This window comes from Rhineura floridana, chromosome 12, assembly GCF_030035675.1.
Source record: "Rhineura floridana isolate rRhiFlo1 chromosome 12, rRhiFlo1.hap2, whole genome shotgun sequence".
Classification (NCBI taxonomy): domain Eukaryota; kingdom Metazoa; phylum Chordata; class Lepidosauria; order Squamata; family Rhineuridae; genus Rhineura; species Rhineura floridana.
In genome coordinates, this window is record NC_084491.1 from 13,307,143 (window position 1) to 13,328,609 (window position 21,467).

At 43.5% G+C, this 21,467-nt stretch overlaps 1 pseudogene; it reads right to left on the minus strand.

The window, feature by feature from the left end:
• Positions 1-10,564: 10,564 nt before the first annotated feature.
• Positions 10,565-10,682, minus strand: LOC133368850 (5S ribosomal RNA; annotated as a pseudogene).
• Positions 10,683-21,467: the final 10,785 nt, after the last annotated feature.

A 21,467-nucleotide genomic window follows, 5' to 3' on the forward strand; every position in this document is an offset into this window, starting at 1 on the left:
CCTATCAGCCACATCTAGCATGACCAATGGATGACAACATGTTGGCTGCCCTGGTCTAAACTCTTCCTTAATCAAAGGACACACTCAAGAAGTGTTTCCTGCTATGCCTTAACTATTTGCCACACCCAAATTGAAAGTAGTGTTGAGGGTAGCTACTTGCACATCACCAAGAATGAGAATACCAATTTGGATAAATTTTCATGGGCTAATTTATATTTATAGATGCAAATTTAGAAGTAATTGCTCTAATTTAAATAGAAGTGCAATGCATCTCACCGTAGCGGGGAAGGCAGTGACCTGGTGACCTGTGTGCTGCATTTGGGGGTTCCTGATGGGAGTTCTCAAGTGCAGTTGATCCCTGCCAAATGCCAGGCTTGCCTTGGTGCTGAATTTAAAATCAGTGCTGACTGCAAGCCCTGCTTTCAGCAGGGATCTTCCTTTGTTAGCTGGCTTGAATTCAAGATGGGCTGCAAAGGAAAAATGTTCCTATGCAGGCACAATTTGAAGCCACACCTGCAAAGGAAGAAAGGAAGGAATTGGGAAGGTACTTACAGTGCACTTCCAATTATTTCTTTTTAAGTTGGGTCACCTGACATGGTAACATCAGGTGATTGATAGATGGGTGGCTCTGCCCATCTGTCAAGGTGGCCCTCGGGGTGGGGAAGCTCAGGATCTGACCTGCCTACCTGAACCTGTTCCCCACCCCAAGACCCCAACTGGACTTGGACCGGACAACTCTTCAAATAGAGGAGTATCCTCTGTAAAGTAGAGCACACGGCCACCCTAGTAGCATCCCATAACTTTCATGAAGAAAAGGCCTTATTCACTTAAGTAACTTCTGCTGACTCTTGTTAATAACCCCTCACAAGCAAAGAAATGGCCTTGCCTAAAATTCTCCACATGTTGTTTTATGGCAAGCTGTTCCAGCTGCTGGTGGCTGTATTTCAACAGTGTTCATACTTTTCCAGCAGACGAGTGAGCAGCTATTGCTGGGTGGTGCACAAAAACTTGTCTCTTCACAGCTAATTGTGAAGCCACCATCTCATTTTTAAACTTGATTTATTTATTAGGAGAGGCTTCCCTTCAAGGGAGCCATCCCAGCTTTTACCCAAGACCCAACACGTCAAGACAGATCCTTTTCTTTTAATCAGTTAAGCGTGGACTTGCAACCAGGCTGGACAAACTGAGTAAATGTGGCACCTCTTTCCCGTTAGAGCTCAGATCCTCAGAACCCTGACAGAGTCAAGGAGTCTACTCCAAAGAAAGTGGTTTAAAGATGGCAACAGTTTTAAGGATAGCTACAGACTGAAACTACCTTAGCATTAATTCTCTCTTCTCCAAAATCCCTGGATGCATACATACCAACCCACTTGTAGCTGATAAATGTATTTTTCCCAGTCTGGAATTGTTCATGTTTATCCTCAACATGCTACTTTCAGTCTAGATTGATTCTTCATCCTACTGTCCACAAGGCTGGGTGTGATATGCATTTGAAAACCCTTCCCTTGATTAAGTTGTGTTATGTGCCTGAAAAAGTGGTGATTGTCCAACCACAACATTATTGGGCAGGTGTGGATACCTCCCCCCATTGCCAGGACTGTCTACATCTGTTTACAAATGGGCACACCTCAAGCACCAGCCCTGCAATTTTGTGTGGGCACACTGCAGGGTGTGGGCTGTTTACAAATGGGCACACTGCGGGGTAATGCTGAATCAATCTGCGATGAGCTTTTTTTCTGAATGAAACTTGTTTCTCAAGAAGCGCTTTTCAAGGGCAAAAAATGGTCAGCAGATCCAGATTGTGCGTGGGCTACATGTACTCATTCTCCATTGATTCTAGAAGAACATGACATGTGTACACAGCCCCAGTCTCCAAAGGGAACTGCAGTTTTGTGAGCAATTAGACTCTGGACTTAGTGATGTCATGCCCTCTCCCCCTAATGTGAATGCACTTGCTTGTGTAAGCCAGCCTTACTACATTTGAGGGGCCCTCCTGCTCATTCTGTTGAGTGGAGTCCTGGTCTTCTGCCCCTAAATCCTGCCCTGACAGCACCAGTGCATATGAGGGATAGGAAACTCCAGACTATAATTCTCAGAGGTCTCTGAGAGAAGACATTGACTATTAAACATATACAATCAGTATGTTTTTAGTACAGACATAGCAGAGATATTTAGAGCCATAAATCACATGAAATTAATTATGCCAGCTTTTCCCAAAAGCTGCAACTCCCAGCAGCCCCAGCAGCACAGCTGTATTGGCTGGGGCTGATGAGAGCTGTAGTTCAAAATATCTGGAGGGTACCATGTTAATAAAGGCTGCATTATATCTTTTCTACACTGAGTTCAATGCTAGGGTGAATTTGTGGCTTATGTAAAGTTGTTTACCTGGCACTTGCGTTAAGAATGCACATTTGGGATACTTGCTTTTGTGGCTATTCAGCCTTTTCTCCTGATGAAGAATTTAGTCTACAAATGCTTCCTCCATTGCTTACTGCATAGGTGCCAACAGCAACTTCCCTCTTAGCAGGTAGGAATAGCAGCTCTTTTTGTAGGAGGAGAGATAATAATTGGGACTGCATTGCAGGGAGAAAAGGCTACCCCCCCCTGTATGCCATAGTCCTAATCCTGGTTGAGGTACATCACAAATACTATTTTTAAAAAGAAGCAAAGACACATTTCATGCCCTGTCCAGCTTGGCCCTTACAGCTCAGGTGCCATAAGACTAGGAAACAAAGAGGTTGGATATCACTGGAATATATCCAAAGACTTGGCAATAGCAAAGTAACATATACTGACGGCTTATACTGAAGCAGACCATTGGTCCATCTAGCTCAGTATTGTCTACACTGACTGGCAGCAGCTCTGCAGTTTCAGACAAGGGACATGCTCAGCCCTACCTGGAGATGCCAGGGCTTGAAGCTGAGACCTTCTGCATGCAAAGCAGATGCTCTGCTACTGAGCTATGGCCCTTTTCCCATACACTCCTGCTTGTCCCTCCGGTATGGTACTGTTGCCTGCTTTCTGCTTCCAATGTCACCACTGATCTAAGCTATTATAGGAATTGCACTGGCTCCCAGTTCATTTCCAAGCACAACTGAAGGTATATATTATCCACAACGCCTAAGATGGCTTGTGACCAAGTTATTAGAAGGATATTCTCCTTCCCTTTGAGTCTGCCTGCCCCCTGCACCCACTATTGGAAGCCTTGTTCCATGTCCCTCTGCCTTCAGAGGGTTGGTAGCAGCACTGAGGTGATAGAACTCCCTCCCTCGGGAAACCCAGATGGCTCCCTCTCTCTTGGGCTACAGGAAAGCAATGGAGACGTTCCAGTCTTGCCAGCTGTTGGATTTGCTTTAATGATTCACCAGTTGCGGTGGTTTATTTGATTGTTGCTCCTGTTTCTGTTAGCTCACTCTCATTGCTTTTTAATATTGTGATTTTATTGTGTGTGCACACACGCACACACACACATGGTTGTAAGCCACCTTTAGGAGGAGAGATTTGCTGTCAAAACTCCATTGAAGGGCCATCTATGCCTCTGGTGTGGCATAATTTTCTGATATGTAAAGTTCATCCAAGCTTTGGTCTCCTTCGAGGTAGAGCCATAGCTCAGGGGATAGAACATCTGCCTTGCACGCAGAAAATCCCGGTTTCAATCCCTGGCTTCTCCAGATAGGGCTCGGAATTGTCCCATCTGAAACTCTGGAGAGTCACTGCCAGTCTGTGTAAACAACACTGAGCTAAACAGACCAATGTGTCTGACTCAGTATAGGCAGCTTCCTGGGTTCCTTTAAAATTATTTGCTTTCTATTCCTAAGTGGCCATATTTCCAGATGTAGGGAAATTTAGAGCGCTGGCCACCTAGTCATCCTATAGCTTGAACAATAGAATTAAAGAGTTGGGATACTGATGATTATCTGGTCCAACCCTCTGCTCAATACAAGAGTTGCAACTTGTACCATGGAAGATTACTGGGGAAAGATCACACTAGGTGGGCAAGACTGATTGGTGCTGTATGTACATGGCTGTAACTGTGCATGCACATCTCTCTATGGTCTATGGATCAGACAGAGTTGGTGCTTGAGGTGAAAAAATTCAAACGTCATCTCCCAACTAACATGGGGTACAATGCCCTGGAAAGTTCTCCTACACAAATATCCTTAAAATGAATTCAACAGCTCAGTGGCAGAGGATAGAGTATACGCATTGTATGCACTTGGAATATTGTACTTGGAATTCTCTGTACAGTTCTGGTCACTACATCTCAAAAAGTATATTGTAGAGCTGGAAAAGGCTCAGAAAGAGGCAACCAAAATGATAATTAGGCTACAGCAACTCTCCTATTAGGAAAGCATTTGGGGCTTTTTTGTGTAGAAACACACTGAACTGTTCTGCCGGTTCCAATGCATCTCCACCTCTTTTCGAAAAAGAGGGGCACACGATGCTAGCCAAACCCCACCACTTTTTACTATAAAACCTGGTGGGAACAGCTCATCTGTGGTTTTTTTTAAAATTCAGCTTCAAAGAGATTTTGCAACTGATCAGCAGATCAACCGGTAGCCCCTCCAGATGTAGTCAATGGAAACCTTTGCTGCTCACAGCCTTAGTTTAGACAAAAAGGCGAGTAAGGAGGAAAATGATAGAGGTGGATAACATTATGCATAGTATGGGAAAAAATGATAGAGAGAAGTTTTTCTCCCTCTCTTATAATAGTAGAATCAAGAGCCATCCAATGAAGCTGAATGTTGGAAGATTCAGGACAGACAAAAGGAAGTACTTTCCATGCAGCACAGTTAAACAATGGAATTTGCTCCCACAAAAGGTAGTGATGGCCACCAAGGGCTTTAAAAGGGGTTTAGACAAATTTATGGAAGATAAGGCTATCAACAGCTACTAGCCATGATGGGTATGTACCACCTCCACTGCTGGAGGCAATATGCCTCTGAAAACCAGCGCCTCGGAATCACAAGTGGGACAAATGCTCTTGTGCTCATGTCCTGCTTGCAGGTTTCCTATAGGCATCTGGTTAATCACTGGGAGAACAGGATGTTGGACTAGATCCAGCAGGGCACTTCTTATGTTTTTGTGTGTGCAGAAGGTTCCAGGTTCAACACCTGACATTTCCAGGTACGGCTGGAAAATATTCCTACCTGGACCTCAGGAGACCTGCTGCCAGTCAGTATGGATAATACTGAGGTAGATCAACCAATGATCTCACACAGTATAAGGCAGCTTCCTATGTTCTACTGTGCCAGACAACTTCTCAGTGGGTTTTCTGTGACCATGGAACTCATCTATTGGTCCCAGGCTATGGTTTGAAGGCACATGAGGCCAGCTCCCTGCTGAAGCTAAGCAGGGTCAGGTCTGGACTCTTAGTTACGTGGATAGTCAAGCAAATATCAAGCTGTCAAAACCAGACAAGTACACTGTGATACATATGCTGTGATCTTATGCTCTATCTTCCTTTGATTTATATCCAGTTCTTCTTGCACTGTGGTGGCCTGGGGGGCTCAGGGGGAGGCTGATTGATTGTTGTGAACTATTTCTTTATCGCATACTATAGTACTGGACTGTAAAGATGACAAGTCAACTAAATGACATACTTCAAAAATAAAGAGCTCAAGATTTAAATCACTGATGTGATCTCTGCTCTACAGGTATTTCCAGTGGACAACCAACTAGTGACATCTAGAGCCTAATATTTATAGATGCCAAGCAACGTAAGCTGTGTCAGCAGCCACTTTAATAGGTATATCCCAAAAACACCCAGCAGGGAAACACCAGGATTTGATTGACAAATTTTAAAAGGTTAATATTACTTCACTTGCTAAACTCAACCCAACTAAGCAAACTTTTTTAAAAGTTTAAGAAATTTAATTCATGTGTGAGAGACAGAAAGAGAGAGCACCTCCAAAGTGTATTTTGCAGGAGGGATTTAAGCAAATATCTGGAAATCTGAGTTTGCAGTTACCCTAGAATCCACTAAAAACCGCAAGACTTTTTGCAGTTTGGAAAGTAATGGAGAACTGCACTGCAAGGTGTGGGACAAATGATGATTAACGGGAAACCATATAAATGCCACACAAGCAAATCAGGATGAATGCAGGATAAATGTTCATTGTTATCCTACCGCCCCATCAACAGTCAGAATGAATGCTCAAGAAAGACCGACATAATAGTCTAGCCACTGCAAAAGTTTGGTGCAAGGAAATCAGGATGAATGCTGAACAGGTTGTCTAGAGGAGTGAAGCGAAGAAATGGCAGTTTGGAACAGTGACACAGAGAGTGGCAGCAGCAGAGAGAGGGGAAGAACTGTGAATTAGCAGAAGGCTGGAAGCCCCATGGGGTTCCAGGTCCTCTCTCTGGGGATCTAATGTGCAATTGCAAATCTGCTGCTTTGTAGGACTGCCTGCTCTTTGCCTCCACTTATGTTCCGCTTGTGTATTTGTAAATAGAGCAATATTATAGAAACGTTTTAAGTCTTCAGTGCTCTCTCTTCCAAAGGAAACCAAGCTAAGATTCTGCTCCCCGTACGGCTTCTCATCTCCTTGGGAATGCACAAACCGATATAATGAGTTGTAGGTGGCGGAGAGACAGTGAGTGATGGAAGCATGGAGTTGAAGAGGTCAAGGAGAAGATGGGGATAAGGGCCCAGAGACAGGAGAGGCTATGACGACGCAAGAGATTCAGTTCTGTGGGTCACGAACCCAACAAGGCATATAGGATCCACATTCTGCAAATTTCAAGAGTTGCAAAGAATTCTGCCAGCTGCAGCTTTTCCTATCACTGCAGAACATGCATGTAGGTCCAGGTTGCAACAACCCTAAACACACTAGGGAGAAAGCCCCACTGAGCACAGCTGGAGTTACCTCCAGGTAAGCAGGCAGAGCAATTGTGCTGACAGGTGGTTAAAGTCTATGCAGCTATTACAGCAGGAATAGAGAACTTGTGTCCCCCCAGGTGTTATTGGGTTTCAGTTCCCATCAGCCCAAGCTAGCATGGCTAATTGTCAGGGATGATGAGAATTGGAGTCCAACAGCATCTGGAGGGCCACAAGTTCCCTATCCCTGTATTGGAGGGGCAGGAATTTCTGAGGATGTGCCACCTCGTATGTCATACCTCAGAAGAACCCACCCATTCACAAATTGTGTGTATCTGTAGTACTGCCATGGCCACATAGAGGAGGGGCCACAGGTCAGTGGTAGAACACATGCTTTATTTATTTTTATTTATTGAACTAAATTTAGGTACCACTTGACTGTAATAAAACCTCTAACATGTTTACAAAAGTTATCACCATTTTCAATAAAACAGTTAAATGCAACAGATCAAAAACATTTAAAAGATAATTAACAGTAAGTTTAAAATAGATTAACACATCCACACATACATGTCTGGGTAGACTTGCCTGAACAAAACTGTTTTAAGCAGGCACCAAAAAGAGTACAATGAAGGTACCTGCCTGATGTCAATAGCAGCCAGTTCCAAAGTACAGGTGCTGCCACACTAAAAGACTGATTTCTTACAAGTGCAGCATGAGTATTATGTGGCACCTGTAACTGCCAATTCCGCTGATTGAAGTGATCAAGTGAGCACATACGGGGTAAGGTGATCTAGCAAATAAACTGAAATAAACTAAGTTATTAAGGGTTATATATATAAATAGTAACACTGGGAACTTGGCTCGGTAACAAATCGACAACCAGTGCAGATCACTGAGCAGAGGTGTTATATACTGAGTGTCTCACTCCTGACAGCAACTGTGCTGCAGCATTCTGCACTAACTGTCGTTTCCAGGCCAGTGCAAGGGAAGCCCCACACAGACTGCATCGCGTCAATCCTGTCTTGAAGTTATCAATGCCTGGACTAATGCAGTCAAGCTCTCCCAGTCCAGGAACAGTCATAGCTGTCATACCAGGCACAGCTGGTAAAAGGCAGTTTGCATGTAGAAGATCCCAGGAACAATCCCCAACATCTCAAGTTAAAAGGATTGGGGAGAAGGTGATGCCAATGATCTTTGTCCAAAACCCCCGAGAGCCACTGGCAGCTGTAGTACAGATATTGAGCTAGAGGACCAATGGCCTCATTCAATAGGGGGCATCTTCCTACGTACAGCATCCAGGAGCCATTTGTGCAAGAGGCTTCCATGCCGTTGAAATGAGGGCATAACAGGCATGACACATTGGATTACAACACAGCTTCACACCCCACGTCTTGCATCCAAGCGCCTCCACCCTGATTGCAGCTGTTACACCTGGCTGGCTTGCAGCTATGCTCCTCTGAGCCACCCCAGATCCCTGCTTGTGTTCCTCACCTAGTTTGGTCACCTGAGCCAATCACAAAGCTCTGTAAGGAGTCCCTTCTCATTCCAGTTGTTTGTTTTGTTTTGTTTTTGCCTGGACGAGCCTTCCTACAGTGTGGCCTGCAACCCAATGCAAAGCCAGGCATGGAGAAGAGTGAGACTTTTGGCTGTACTGGTTATTAGCCCCCAAGCAGACCTGGCCATCTCTGGTGATCACTGCAACAGTCAAATACAGGCAGATGCTTGCTAATGCTTTGGATCGAGTCACCCATTCTCTGCCGAATGACTTCTGAATGGGAATGTCAAGTTCAGTACAGAGTCCTCTAATACATCCCCAGGACAGTGGGAAAAGATGCAGAGGAAAGGGATGGAAAGAACTGGATGGGGATCATTGCCAGGCTGTAGAAGAACCTTTCAGAGAAATGCAAAACAATTGACCACCTCCTTGCATGTCCCTCCAGCGGCCCCTTATTTATCATGATGCAAATTAGCTGCCGGCTTTTACTGGCTTCGTAACATACTGCAGCTCACCTGCTCACTATACCAATTTGACGAGTACAATGCGATCTGCCTTGGGACCTTTCAGTGTGTTCTCTCTCCCCCCCCATTTTATCAATTTATTCGTATTAAATTTACACCCCACCTTTTCTCCCAACAAACTCAAGACAGTGTACATGCTTCTCCATACTATACATTTAACGCACATGGCTTCCCCAAAGTGTCCTGGGAACTGTAGTTTACCCCTCACAGAGTTGCAGTTCTCAGCACCCTTAACCAGCTACCATTCCCATGATTCTTTGCAGGAAGCCCACGTGCTTTAAATGGTCTTTAAGTGTGGATGTGTTGTCAGCAAGGTTAGGCTGAGAGACAGTGGTCCAAGTTTATCCAGTAAGCTTCCTGACTGAGTGGGGATTTCAACCTGGGTTTTCCCAGTCTGAGTCTAACATTCCAACCACTTCACCATGCTGGCTCTTTCTCAAGAAGGTTATGTGCATTTATTTCCCATTTGTAGCACCCAACCAACATGTAATTTGCCCAGGTAGTGCTCTTGTCATGGGGACATGGCAGATTTTTGAGCAATGGAAAATGCAGACCCTCTCCTCCAGTATAGCCTATTGATCACTTTTGTAATTGTGGCATGGGATTTGTGCTTGGAATCGTTACTTTGTGAGCAGAATTTGTGATGTTGCTTGTCACCAAGAACAAGACAAACTCCACCCCCACCCATTTGCTTAACCATGCCTTGATGAAATCTTAAAATGTTTTTGGATGGTTGTGTATTCATGCTAACTAATGCTGGCTGTGCACACACCATACATTTAAAGCAAATGGCTTCCCTCTCACAGAGCTACAATTCCCAGCACATTTAACAAACTACATATCCCAGGATTCTTAGGGAGAAAGTTATTTGAATGTGCTTTAAATGTATGGTGGTACGCAGTGATAATCTCAGTATTTAGAATTTGTGCAGTTAAGGGGCTCAGCCTTACAAAGGGATTGCTTAGACATGCTTCTGTGGCCTCCTTTAGAGTGTTCATGAGGTTTTCAAACACAAGTATACACCAAACTTAATCCATTTTTTTCTTGAAATCTGTAAGTATATACATGAAACAGTTTTGCACACCAGCCCAAGTGGTGGAGTGCACATCTCTGGGGATTTTGAAAAGATGGAGGGTTGTAATTCAACCACATAGACACACTGAAATTAATGAACCTAAGTGAGCCATGTCTATTAACGGCAATGGGTCTACTCTGAGTAGGGCTAGCATTGAATACCACCCAGAGGGAATGGCATGGCTATCTACATATCAAGAGAACATCCTATCCTAACTGTATACTGTGTAACAGACAAGTGACTTTCCCAGGAGTTGTAGAGCATAAGCATGCAAGAATTTCAAGGTAGGTAAAATGAGGCTGGCAATTGCTTTGGGTAACTATGCTGAGGATCCCTTATTGGCACTGAAGATTTTAGGGTATTGGGAGAAAGGTGCAGGGAGATGCAGATTTTGAAGATCAGGTTTCAAATATTATTTGCCAGGATGGACTACTAGCCCTCTTTTAGCTTATATAGGAAGATGCCTTATACTGAGTCAGACCCACTGATCCATCTAGCTCAGTATTGCCTACACTGACTGGCAGCAGTTCTCCAGGGTTTCAGGCAGAGTTCTCTCCCTGCCCTATGTGGAGATGCTGGGGACTGAACCTGGGATCTTCTGCATGCAAGACAGATGCTCTATCACTGAGTCATGGCCCTTCTCCCAAAGCCTATGGTACCCGGTATTTCCAGGTGGTCTGCATCCAAGTACTAACCAGGCCTGACCCTGTTCAGCTTCTGAGATCAGATGAGATCAGGTGTGTTCACGGTAGTATGACTGTAGATAAACAATCAGACTATAGATCCATTATTTATTACCCAAGACAAGTATATACATTTCCATCTCAAAAGTGTTGGAGGGTGTGCCTTTGGACCACAGGCCTTAGCCAAACACACTGCAAAATTATTCTGTCTCAAGTCCTGTAATGGGAGAGAAGCTTGAGTAAGAGGAGAGGGGACACTCTTTTGTTTTAGGTTGGGATAGGGAACCTGTGGCCAGATGTGGCTGGCCACAACTCTCATCATCCATGGCTATTGGTCATGTAGGCTGGGGTTGAATCCAACAATATCTGGAGGGTTACAGATGTTTCAGCACCCCTGCTCCAGATACCGACAAGACCAAATTCTTCCCTGGGCCCTTCCCTTCTACAGACGGACTCCTTGTGCTTGGAAATCTGCACTACCAGACATCTTATCCTAGGGTAAGAAACAATCTTATAGCTAGCATGCTAGAATGACAAGTCTTTTTGCACAACTAAGTTAGTATGGTGAATATGGGGGTTGAATGGATGTGGACAAATTCTGGCACATTGGTCATATCCACACCATTCATTAAAAATGCATCACTCCCCCCCCCCCGAATCCTGGGGCCTGGAGTTTGTTAAGGGTGCTGGGAATTGTAGCTCAGCGAGTGGGGAAAGACTACAATTCCCAGGATTCTTTGGGGAAAGCCATGTGCTTTAAATGTGTGGTGTACCTGTGATTCATGGGCGAAGGAGTCACATGATTATTTTGCCATACACCCAGCTCACAGCTCTACTCATTCAGCTCACCAATGCCAACCTGCTTTCGGCAGATTAAGATGTGGCTTAATCAAAATGTTGGCTTAATTAATCTGCTCTTGCTGTAGACTCCCTGGCCAAGCCATGGTCGCTCTTTTTGGCTTATTTTTCAATGCAAACAGATGTTACAGTGGAAGAATAATCTTGCTGGATGAACATGGGTATCATTCTTTCCTTTCCAGCCACCAATGACAAGCTCCAGGTCAGACTCGCTTCGTTCCCTCCATCCCACTGCCCTTTGGCCATCTTCACTCCCCAGATGCTGCTCCTTCCCCAAATTAAATGCTGCAAACATCCCAGGAAGAGCCTAAACATTCCTTGCTGAGTGCCTGGCCTGTTGCACAAGAGGGTGCTTGGGTGGTTTGCTTTCTCCTTCATCTCTGCCTGTTTAGATTGCTGCTTGCAGAATGACTAACTTTAAGGATTTTTTTTTTTAAGTGTTTTGATTACACTGCCTTTTTTGGCCAACTGGGAGCATTAGTCACAGTGTTTCTGCGCAGAGAAGCCAGGCTTTAGCACAGCATCACTCCTGTTCTCTCATACTTTCGCCCCTCCTCCACTCTTATGACATTATCAGGATCTCAAAGACAACGAAAACTGAGGAATGACAGCATGTGAGAGTCAATAGCACTGCATCTAAAGCACTGCACTGCATTGCACCAACCCCACCACAGCCAGCCTAAGGCCTTCATAGGGAAATATTAAATGCTCACTCCCACTATCCTGGGCCTGAGGTCCCTTTCTTACTCCTCCAGCAGATCAATAGGGCTTCCTTTCCTGTGCTATCCAGCTGTTCAGGAGGAAGGGCTGTCTGGTGCAATTCTCTCGTTCAACCAGCACTTGCCTGTGGTTTCCAACAGGCAGAGCTTGGAAAAGTTACTTTTTTGAACTACAACTCCCATCAGCCCTAGCCAGCATGGCCACTGGATTGGGCTGATGGGAGTTGTAGTTCAAAAAAGTAACTTTTCCAAGCTCTGCCAACAGGGCCCTCTTTCCAACACTTCTGCCCCACCTCTGTCCCCAGATACAAGAGATTCACTGACACTTTGTTGATGCTTCCAAGATCCAGTCATCTTATTCCAAAGATAATCGAAAACTGGGAAAGGACAGTTTTAAGGATCAAGAGGAAAGGCATTTGGCACTTCTGAGAAAAAGAAAAGGCAACTAACAAAGACATAATATAGAGGGGCAGGGCTGTAGCTCGGTAGTAGAGCACCTGCTTTGCATGCAGAAGGTCCCAGGTTCAATTTCTGGCATCTCTAGCTGGGAGAGACACGTTTGAAATGCTGGACAGCTGCTACCAGTCAGCATTAGGAATGGAATGAGCTGTCAGTTTTGGTTCTTTCAGTTTCTCATTTTTCCAGTCTTAAATTTGATTCTCCACATTTCTGCAGCAATTTGCCATTTTTAAAAAAAAAACCCTCATGAAAACTCTGCAGCATTTTAGTGCGAATTTCTCCTAATACATACATTTTTCTATGCTGTTTTGACTAACATTCACATTTTTGCAAACAATATCTCCTAATATAGTACATTGCTGGATGTTATTTTCACTAATATATTCATTTTTATGCACACTGTTCTCCTAATATATGCATTTTTGTAAGCATTGGTTGGTTGGAGAACTGCATCTCAAAATTCAGATTAAGTGCAAATTTCAAAGGATGGCTGTGTTTCAGTTCTCATATCGTTTCAGAAAGTGCGAATTTGATAAATTCAGCTTTAAAGGAGGGCTGAATCTAATTTCTCCCCCATCCTTAGTCATTGTAAATAATACTGAGCCACACGGACCGAAAGTATCTGACTCAGTATAAGGCAGCTTCCTATATTCCTTTAAAATTATTTGCTTTTTCCTTTTAAGTGGCCATATTTCAGATGTAGGAAATTTATGGTGATGGTAGGCTGGTCATCCTAATAAGTTGAACCACAGAATAATAATGTTGGAAAAGACCTTGGAGACTATCTAGTCCTGGTGCAGGGAGCATTTGGCCTTCCAGATGTTGTTGAACTACAACTCCAGTAAGAACCAGCAAGCATGGCCAATGGCTATGGATGTGGGAACTGTAGTTTAGAAGCATCTGGAGGGCCAAAGGTTCCCCACACCTGATCTAGACCAACCCCCTGCTCAATGCAGGATCTGCAACCTGTACCATGGAAGATTACAGATAGCTCTAGGTGGGAAAGCCTGATGTGTAAGGATTAGAGATAGGGGAGAAATTCAATTCAGCTTGCAACCAAAATACAGTCATTCTTCAAAATTCGCTCTTATCTGAATTTTGCAATGCACTTCTCCAGCCAAGCAGTGTTTACAAAAATTCATATATTAAGGGAAAGTGTGCACAAAATGAATTACTTTGGGGAAAATAACACACACAAATACATTATATTAGGATACATTGCTTGCAAAAATGTGTAATTAGTCAAAACTGTACACAAACATGTATTTACTAGGATAAATTTGCACCAAAAGGCTGAAGAATTTTCATGAAGATTTTTTTTAAAAAAATCTCAAATTGATGCAGAAATGTGGAGAACCAAATTTGAGGTTAGAAAAATGAGAAACTGAGAGAACCAATATTGACAGGACTTTTTTGTTCGCACATTATACTCTTAATGACCCATCCTAATACTCTCTGGGGTCACCCGAAGATTTGAGGTAAGTTCAGGACTCACAAAAAGTTCTTCTTCACCCACAACTCTTCCACTAGCCCAGAGTTAGCCCAAAGCTATGAAGAGGGGAGCTCTACTGCCCCAGGCAAGTCACAGTCACACATCTACATTTAAAATAATAAGACTATAAAAATGACCCTCCCCGATGAGCAAACCTGCTCTGAACACTATGATTCTGCATGAGTCACTGTTCTGGTCTATATGCCTCCTGACTGGAAAAGAAACAACCAGATCAGTGATTCATACAGGAACAGAATACGCAGCATCCCCTGAAGGAGGTAGTTCTACTCCATCTTTTACTGGGATGGGAGTGACTGAATGTTCCAGTTGCACACAAAGCAAAGACGAGGCTGACTGGAAGAATGTATGACAGGACTAAACAGCAATAGCTTAATACCATTTGGAAAAGATGATTATCTATAAGCTCACCCAATAAATGTTCTACATTAGAAACCTTTCCCCCAAATGGGATTACATGGATGCTTGGCTTCTACTGTACAAGTGGGATCTGCAACAAAATGTTGCAGCAGCTCTCCTCAGGCACTGCTGCTCATGTAATTCACATCACATGGAGAGGAACAGTGGGCCTACACATGCTAGCCCTGACCCCACCATAATGTCCCATGCTGCCCCCTAATACGGTCCACGTGTTGGGGGAAGGTCTCATGGGGGGAACTCAAACATCTTTCAGCATCTCTTAATATCTTTTGATACCGTTTTATTTTAGTGTCCAGGAATAATGGCAATTTGGCAGCCCGGCTGTGCCTCTCCACATATCTGAATCATGTGGACACTAATGTCTGCATAGACCTAGTGTGCTCCCTAAAAGGAGTGCTCCTGTTCAGAGCAGCAGCCAGCCTGGAAAAGAGCCTTATAGTCATGCTCAAGACTCATGAGGAAGGGGAAAATGCACCCTCCTTCTCTCAACCGATTCCCTGAGATTCTATGTCTCAATGGGCTCTTAGCGACAGGGTTAATCAAGAGCCAGTAGCAGCTGGTGGATCCATGTCAGTGGGGCAGTGCAATCCACTTTAGGTTTTAGTGCACCTTGGACAGCTGCTTGAAAGTTCCGACCAAAACCCAGAGCGGATTCCACTGCCTAACTGACATGGAACCACCAGCTACCACTGTCAAGAGCACAGAGGTGGGGAACTTTTTTCAGCCCGAGGGCCACATTCTCTTCTGGGCAACCTTTCAAGGACCACATTCCAGTTGTCAGTGGGACCACAGGCAAAAGTGGACAGAGCAACAAATTTAAATTTTACTTTTGTACAACAGGCTAGTTTTCTCTCTCTCACACACACACACACACCACTCTATCTGCCATCCAGGCAAACATTATCAGAGTTCAAGGATGCATGCCAGCCAGGCAAAACATGAGTGCAAAGCAGGGCCAGTGAGGGGTGTGATCTGGGGAGGAGTGTGGCCTGGGGAGAGTTCCAAGGGCCAGATGGAGAGGCTGAGGGGAGGGCGCATTCGGCCCCCAGGCCTCAGGTTCTCTACCCCTGATCAACAGGCTCTGAGCCTGCTTTTCTAGTTCCTTTGCATCAAGTGTGGGGGACGTTTGGCCCTCCAGATGTTACTGATCTACAAATCCCAGCAGCCCCAGCAGCCATGGTCTATGGCATGGGATGATGAAAGTTGTAATTCAGCAACATTTGGCAGGTGAAAGGTTCCCCATACCTTTCCCACCCCCATAGCTTCAGCTACTATCAACATTCTCTAAGTCACAAGACTTCACAGATGCTCTTGGAAGTTGCTTGGGGTTTTCCTAACGTTTATTTTTTCATTTAATTTTCAATTTTTTAATTTTCAAACACATACACTAACACATACCTAGGGAGTTCCCTGAGTATGTAGAAACTAGTAAGGTATGCAGTACCTTATTTCTGGATGGCTCCACTTCACTTCCAAACTTATAGGCACTTAACCACCTGGGTTTGCTATTAGAGGGACTTAGTGGAACCCCAACTATCCAGCTTCCAGAGGAGCTTTACTAGCCATGTTAGCAAAAACAAAAGAGTCTTGTGGGACGTAAAAGATGAATATGTATTTTAGAATGATACTTGAAGTGGACTGTAGTCCACGAAGGCTCATTCTACAAGTAAACTGCTTAGAGGTCTTTACATTCTAGTGGTATATAAATCTTGTTAAAAATAAATAAACACAACAAATCTATTAAACTATAAGGTGCCACCACAAGACTGTTTGTTGTTTCTCCTACCTCAGCAAAATAAAGCATATATCTTTAACACATTGATAGGAACCCTTTGGCCCTCCAGATGTTGCGGAACTACAATTGCCATCAGCCCCAGCAAGCATGGCCAATGGCCAGGGATGATGGGGGTTGCAGTTCAGTGACATCTAGAGGTTCCCCACCCCTGCTCTAACATGAAAAGATTCTCAATCCACACAAGCTGGCTTTAAACCAAGGCATATTGCCCTGTGCCTTTTGCATCCCTCTGCTTCACTGCTCTCCTTTGGGGCAGCTGTTTGGATTCCCCCCCCTTAAATCAGTAGTTCCTTATCTTCTTTACATTATTTATTTCTTGGAGGGCACCAACTACTCTCTAGCAGGATACCTAAGTATCCTGGCATACAGTTTGGGCAGTAGTGATGGGAGACTGATTTGGAAGCAGCTGCCCAATGGGAAATTACTTATGGCAAAGATGATGAATGATGCGTAATACAAGTTGGCACCTGAGGACATTATTCATCTATGATCCAGGTCTCTTTTTTATCCAGCATTGTGAAAGCATACCTTGCAAGAGCTAGACCGTCTCACCTCTCAAAAGATTACACAGAATGCAAATGAGAGCCAGTGTGGCGTACCAGTTAGTGTGCCCGATTAAGACTAGAGAGATCCAGGTTCAAACCCCCACTCAGGCATGGAGCTCACTGGCTGATCTTGGCCTAACGTATCCACAGATTGCTATGAGGATAAAATGGAGAGTGGGGGAAGAACTTGCCAGCCATTCTGAACTCCTTGGAGAAAGGATGCGATGAAAAGGGGGAAGGGATATAACTCGGTGGCAGAGCATCTGCTTTAAATGCAGAAGGCCGCAGATTTAATACCCGGCATCTCTAGGAAGGGCTGGAAGAAATTCATCTGAACTATAGAGAGCCTCTGCCAGTCAGTGTAGGCAATACTCACCTGGATGGACTAGTGAGGTCTGACTCAGTTTAAGGTAGCTTCTCATGTTCCTAAAATAAATAAATGGGGAAGTGAGGCAGAAAAACAGCATATGGAACACTAGCCTAACTCTCAACAAGTCAGCAGCACAATCATCAACTCTTTTAACTGTGCCCAGAAACAAACTGGCAACAAATGTAGCTGTTGCAGAAAGGTGTAATATGATTCTATGTACCAGTGCCCACTAACATATTTGCTGCTGCATTCTGGACCAAATTACGTTTCCAAAGACTCTATAAAAGTAGTTCCATGAACAGAGTATTGTAGTAATCCATCATGGATGTAACTAAGGTATGTGTCACTGTGACCAAGTCTGACCTTCCTAGGAATAGGCGCAGTTGACACACAAGCCTACACTGGGCAAGGGCACCCCCGATGTAACCACTAAACAACACTGGCTCTCATGTGTAAGCAATTTCTAGAGGGAAAACAGACACAGAACTCTGACTATTTAATGCATGAATTGAGGCTGTAATCCTATACTCAACTTATCTGAGAATAAGCCCCATTGAATTTATTTGTGAGTAGATATGTATAGGATTCACTGTGAAGGGATTAGCATCCCACCCTCCAATCAAATTGTCAGGATGGCTTACAAAATTTCAAGACGTAGTAAGTGGAACCAGCTTTTTTTAAAAAGAAAAAATATTCTAAAAGCAGTGAAATCTATAAAAGTAGCAGAACAACATAAAACACATCAGCCAATATGGCTAATGGCCATTGATAAAGGTTTTTTTCCTTTTTTTCTAACCACTTTTGGAATTCACAAGACTGTGGACAAAGATTATACTTGAAATCTATGATTATTCAGCTCTGAAGGTCTTAGGTGTGCTTTTAGAGTCTTGCTGCTGACATAAATGCCTAATAAAGGAGGTTCTCCCCTGCCTGCCTACAAGCTGGTCTTAATAGCATCCTTCGTAGCATAACTTACACCACAAACAGGGCTCCTAGAGTCTGCGCCCTTGGCTTGGGATGGCGAGAATCTGGGTTCCTCCCAAATATTTTGTAACAGCCCCATCCAGCACCCACTGACAACTGCTAACTGGCATCTCACTGGCACCGCAAGATAATGGGAGATAATTAAAGTTAATTGCTAAGCTCATTGCAACCAATTTAAAAGGGCTTGGGAAAAACACACTGGTTCTTTTTTCTTTTCTTTTTTTTACTTTTTCTTTTTTAACAGGCACAGGCTGAAGAGGTGCAAGAACTGTCAGAATCCAGATCCTTAAGAAACAGGTTACACAAAGAACAACCATGAGATGTGAAGGTGAAGAGAGGGCAGAAAGCTTCATCTTGAAGATAAAATGCTTCTAGTACTGAAAAGAGAAACTCCTGGTTATTTATCCATGAACCTTTCAGCCAAACAAAATGGAAGATTCATGGGTATGTATCTTTGCTTGGAGCTGCATTTACCTCAGACATTGAAATTATTTCACAATTACTCACTGGCAAAGTACTATATCACCCTTTCAATCAAGCTTCTCCAACCCCAAGAACAGCTCCTCTCCTCCCCTCCCCTCTTCTTCCACCTCCAATGTTCAGAGAAGTGAGCAAAGGTGCTTGTATTGCCAGAATAGCAGCATCTACACACAAAGGGGAGATATTAGCTGACTCAGGAAAACAACGTTTGAAGTATCAAAAAACTTTACAAAACACAAATGGGGATCCCCCTCCCCAAACAGCTCGGTAAGACAGAGGATACTCAGTGGCTACAGAACGTTGACTGATGGCTGGGAGAGAAAACTGAAAACCAGGAGGCAGGGAGGGAAATAGAATGAGTATCCTGAATGGAAGCATTCACACTGCAACATTTTGTTGTAGGTCCCAGTTTGTTGTCATTTTGCAGATGTGGAATCAAAGTCCCATTTCTCCATTTATGGTTTTCATTTTTAAAATGTGAGGTGCTTTTAATGGCAGCTTCGGGTAGGTGTTACATATCATGGAGGACAGTATTGATCCATGAAGCGTAAATAAGTGCAACCCACTTGGTTTATTTCATTTATATTCATGCACAGTCAAGGTGGCTAGTCATGACCACTGTCTAAAACGGTTGTAACAATTCAGTGCAAATTCATGGCAAATGCTAAGAATCACCATGTGGAAAATGATTCTTGATGGAACTGTGATCAGCTGGACTTCGGCACTGCCTTGGCTACCATCTGTAATCATGTGAGCAAGGACCGTCTTGCTTTTAATTAATGCACAGTGCTTTTAGACATCTTACAAGTTAATAATACTGTCAGTGAAAGGTCTTTCAGAGGCAGCAGCAGTAACACAAAATAGGGTTCTGCAAACTAAAAGATGAGTGTGCTGATTTCAATGACTTGCAGAATGTATTGCAAACAGGGTTAATAGCATAACCTAGACCAGCGAGTCCTAAACTTTTCCTCCCACAGTTCACCTGAAAATTGCTTAGGGTGTTGGCGGAACACTTAATGTATTTTCAGCCTGTTGCAGCAATTGTACTGTGCTAGAAGCTGTATGGTTTTTAATTGTATTTTTATTGCTTCTTGTATTTCTTATATATTGTAATGCGATAAAATTAAAAAGCAGGAATAAAAATACAATTAAAAATCAACATGAATATTTAATACAATGGATGTGCTGTGGTCTTCAACCACAAATCCACTGGCATGTTGCGGACCACCTGAATGAAGTTCATAGACCCCTAATGGGTCCATGGACCAGTTTGGGAACTCCTGGCCTAAACATTTTGTCATGGTGAAATAGACTGAGGGTATTTATTTATCAAAGCTGCTTTTTAAGCTAACCTCTCAAAGTGGATTCAATACCAACAAATGAAATAGCAATGAATAATAAAAGTACAATCAATAATAAAATGGGGGGGGAAGCAGGAGGAAAGAACAGAGCCAGGCAAAAAAAATCCAGTAAAACACATGAAGAAGTCTTGTTGAACAAAAAGATCTTCTACCTGGTGCTGAAAAGAAAACAAAGCTGGTGCCACATAAGCATCCCTGGAGAGAGAGCGTCCCAAAAGCAAGGTGTCACCATCCACCTAAGGGCTTTTAATTAGGATCTTAATATCTCAATAATTTCAAGGGTATCAGGGTGGTGGTGGTCATCAATGGGAAACTGCAAAAATCATAATATAAGTACCCTGATATATGGTTAGTGTTGGACTACGACCTGGGAGACCAGGGTTCGAATCCCCACACAGCCATGAAGCTCACTGGGTGACCTTGGGCCAGTCACTGCCTCTCAGCCTCAGAGGAAGGCAATGATAAACCCCCTCTGAATACGGCTTACCATTAGCTGGGATCGACTTGAAGGCAGTCCATTTCCATTTTCGTATTAGTTTTTTTAGGCTGTACTCCTAAGGTAGTGATTAGGGGGGGTGGAGACAAGATTCAAAGGCCATCCTATGGCCTTAACCTGTATCATGCCTGGCTCAAGCTCGCTGGGTGGAACATTTGAAGTGAAGTAGAACACTCTGGCATTCTTCCATCCATTCCCTATTTTATTTTATTTTTATGTTGAGGGAAGAAAGGCAGAGATCTAGACATTCAGATGTGTGTCTAAACTTCCCCCCAGTTTGTATGTGTGGAATCTGGATGCTAGGCCAGGATAGGGACAGGGAAGAAGTTTGAGTCAATTCGCATTTAAAGCCAAATTATCAAATTTGCATTTCCAAAGCAATATGAGAAACGAAACACAGCAATCCTTTAAAATTCACGTGTCTGAATTTTGCAATACACTTCAACAAAAGAATGTTTACAAATATGCATATATTAGGGGAAAGCGTGCATAAAAATGTATATTAGTGAAAATAATACAAAAATACATTACATTAGAAGAAACTGCTTGCAAAAATGTGTACATTATTCAAAACTGCATACAAATATTTGAGTGCGAGGAGAAATTGCTGATGAATTTTCATGAGTTTTTTTGCTTTTAAATCACAAACTGTCGCACAAGTGTGGAGAACTGAATTTAAGATTGGAAAACTGAAAAACTGAGAGAACCAAAACTGACAGATCCTTCCAACCCTAGGGCTAGGGGTGTAGAGGAGCCAGCAGCGTCTGCAAGGGTGGCTCCAACATTGGATACTCTCTGTCTCTCTGATGTTGGAGCTCTGTTTCTGATATCAGAAAGGCAGATCCAATCAAACCTATAGCTCTTGGGATG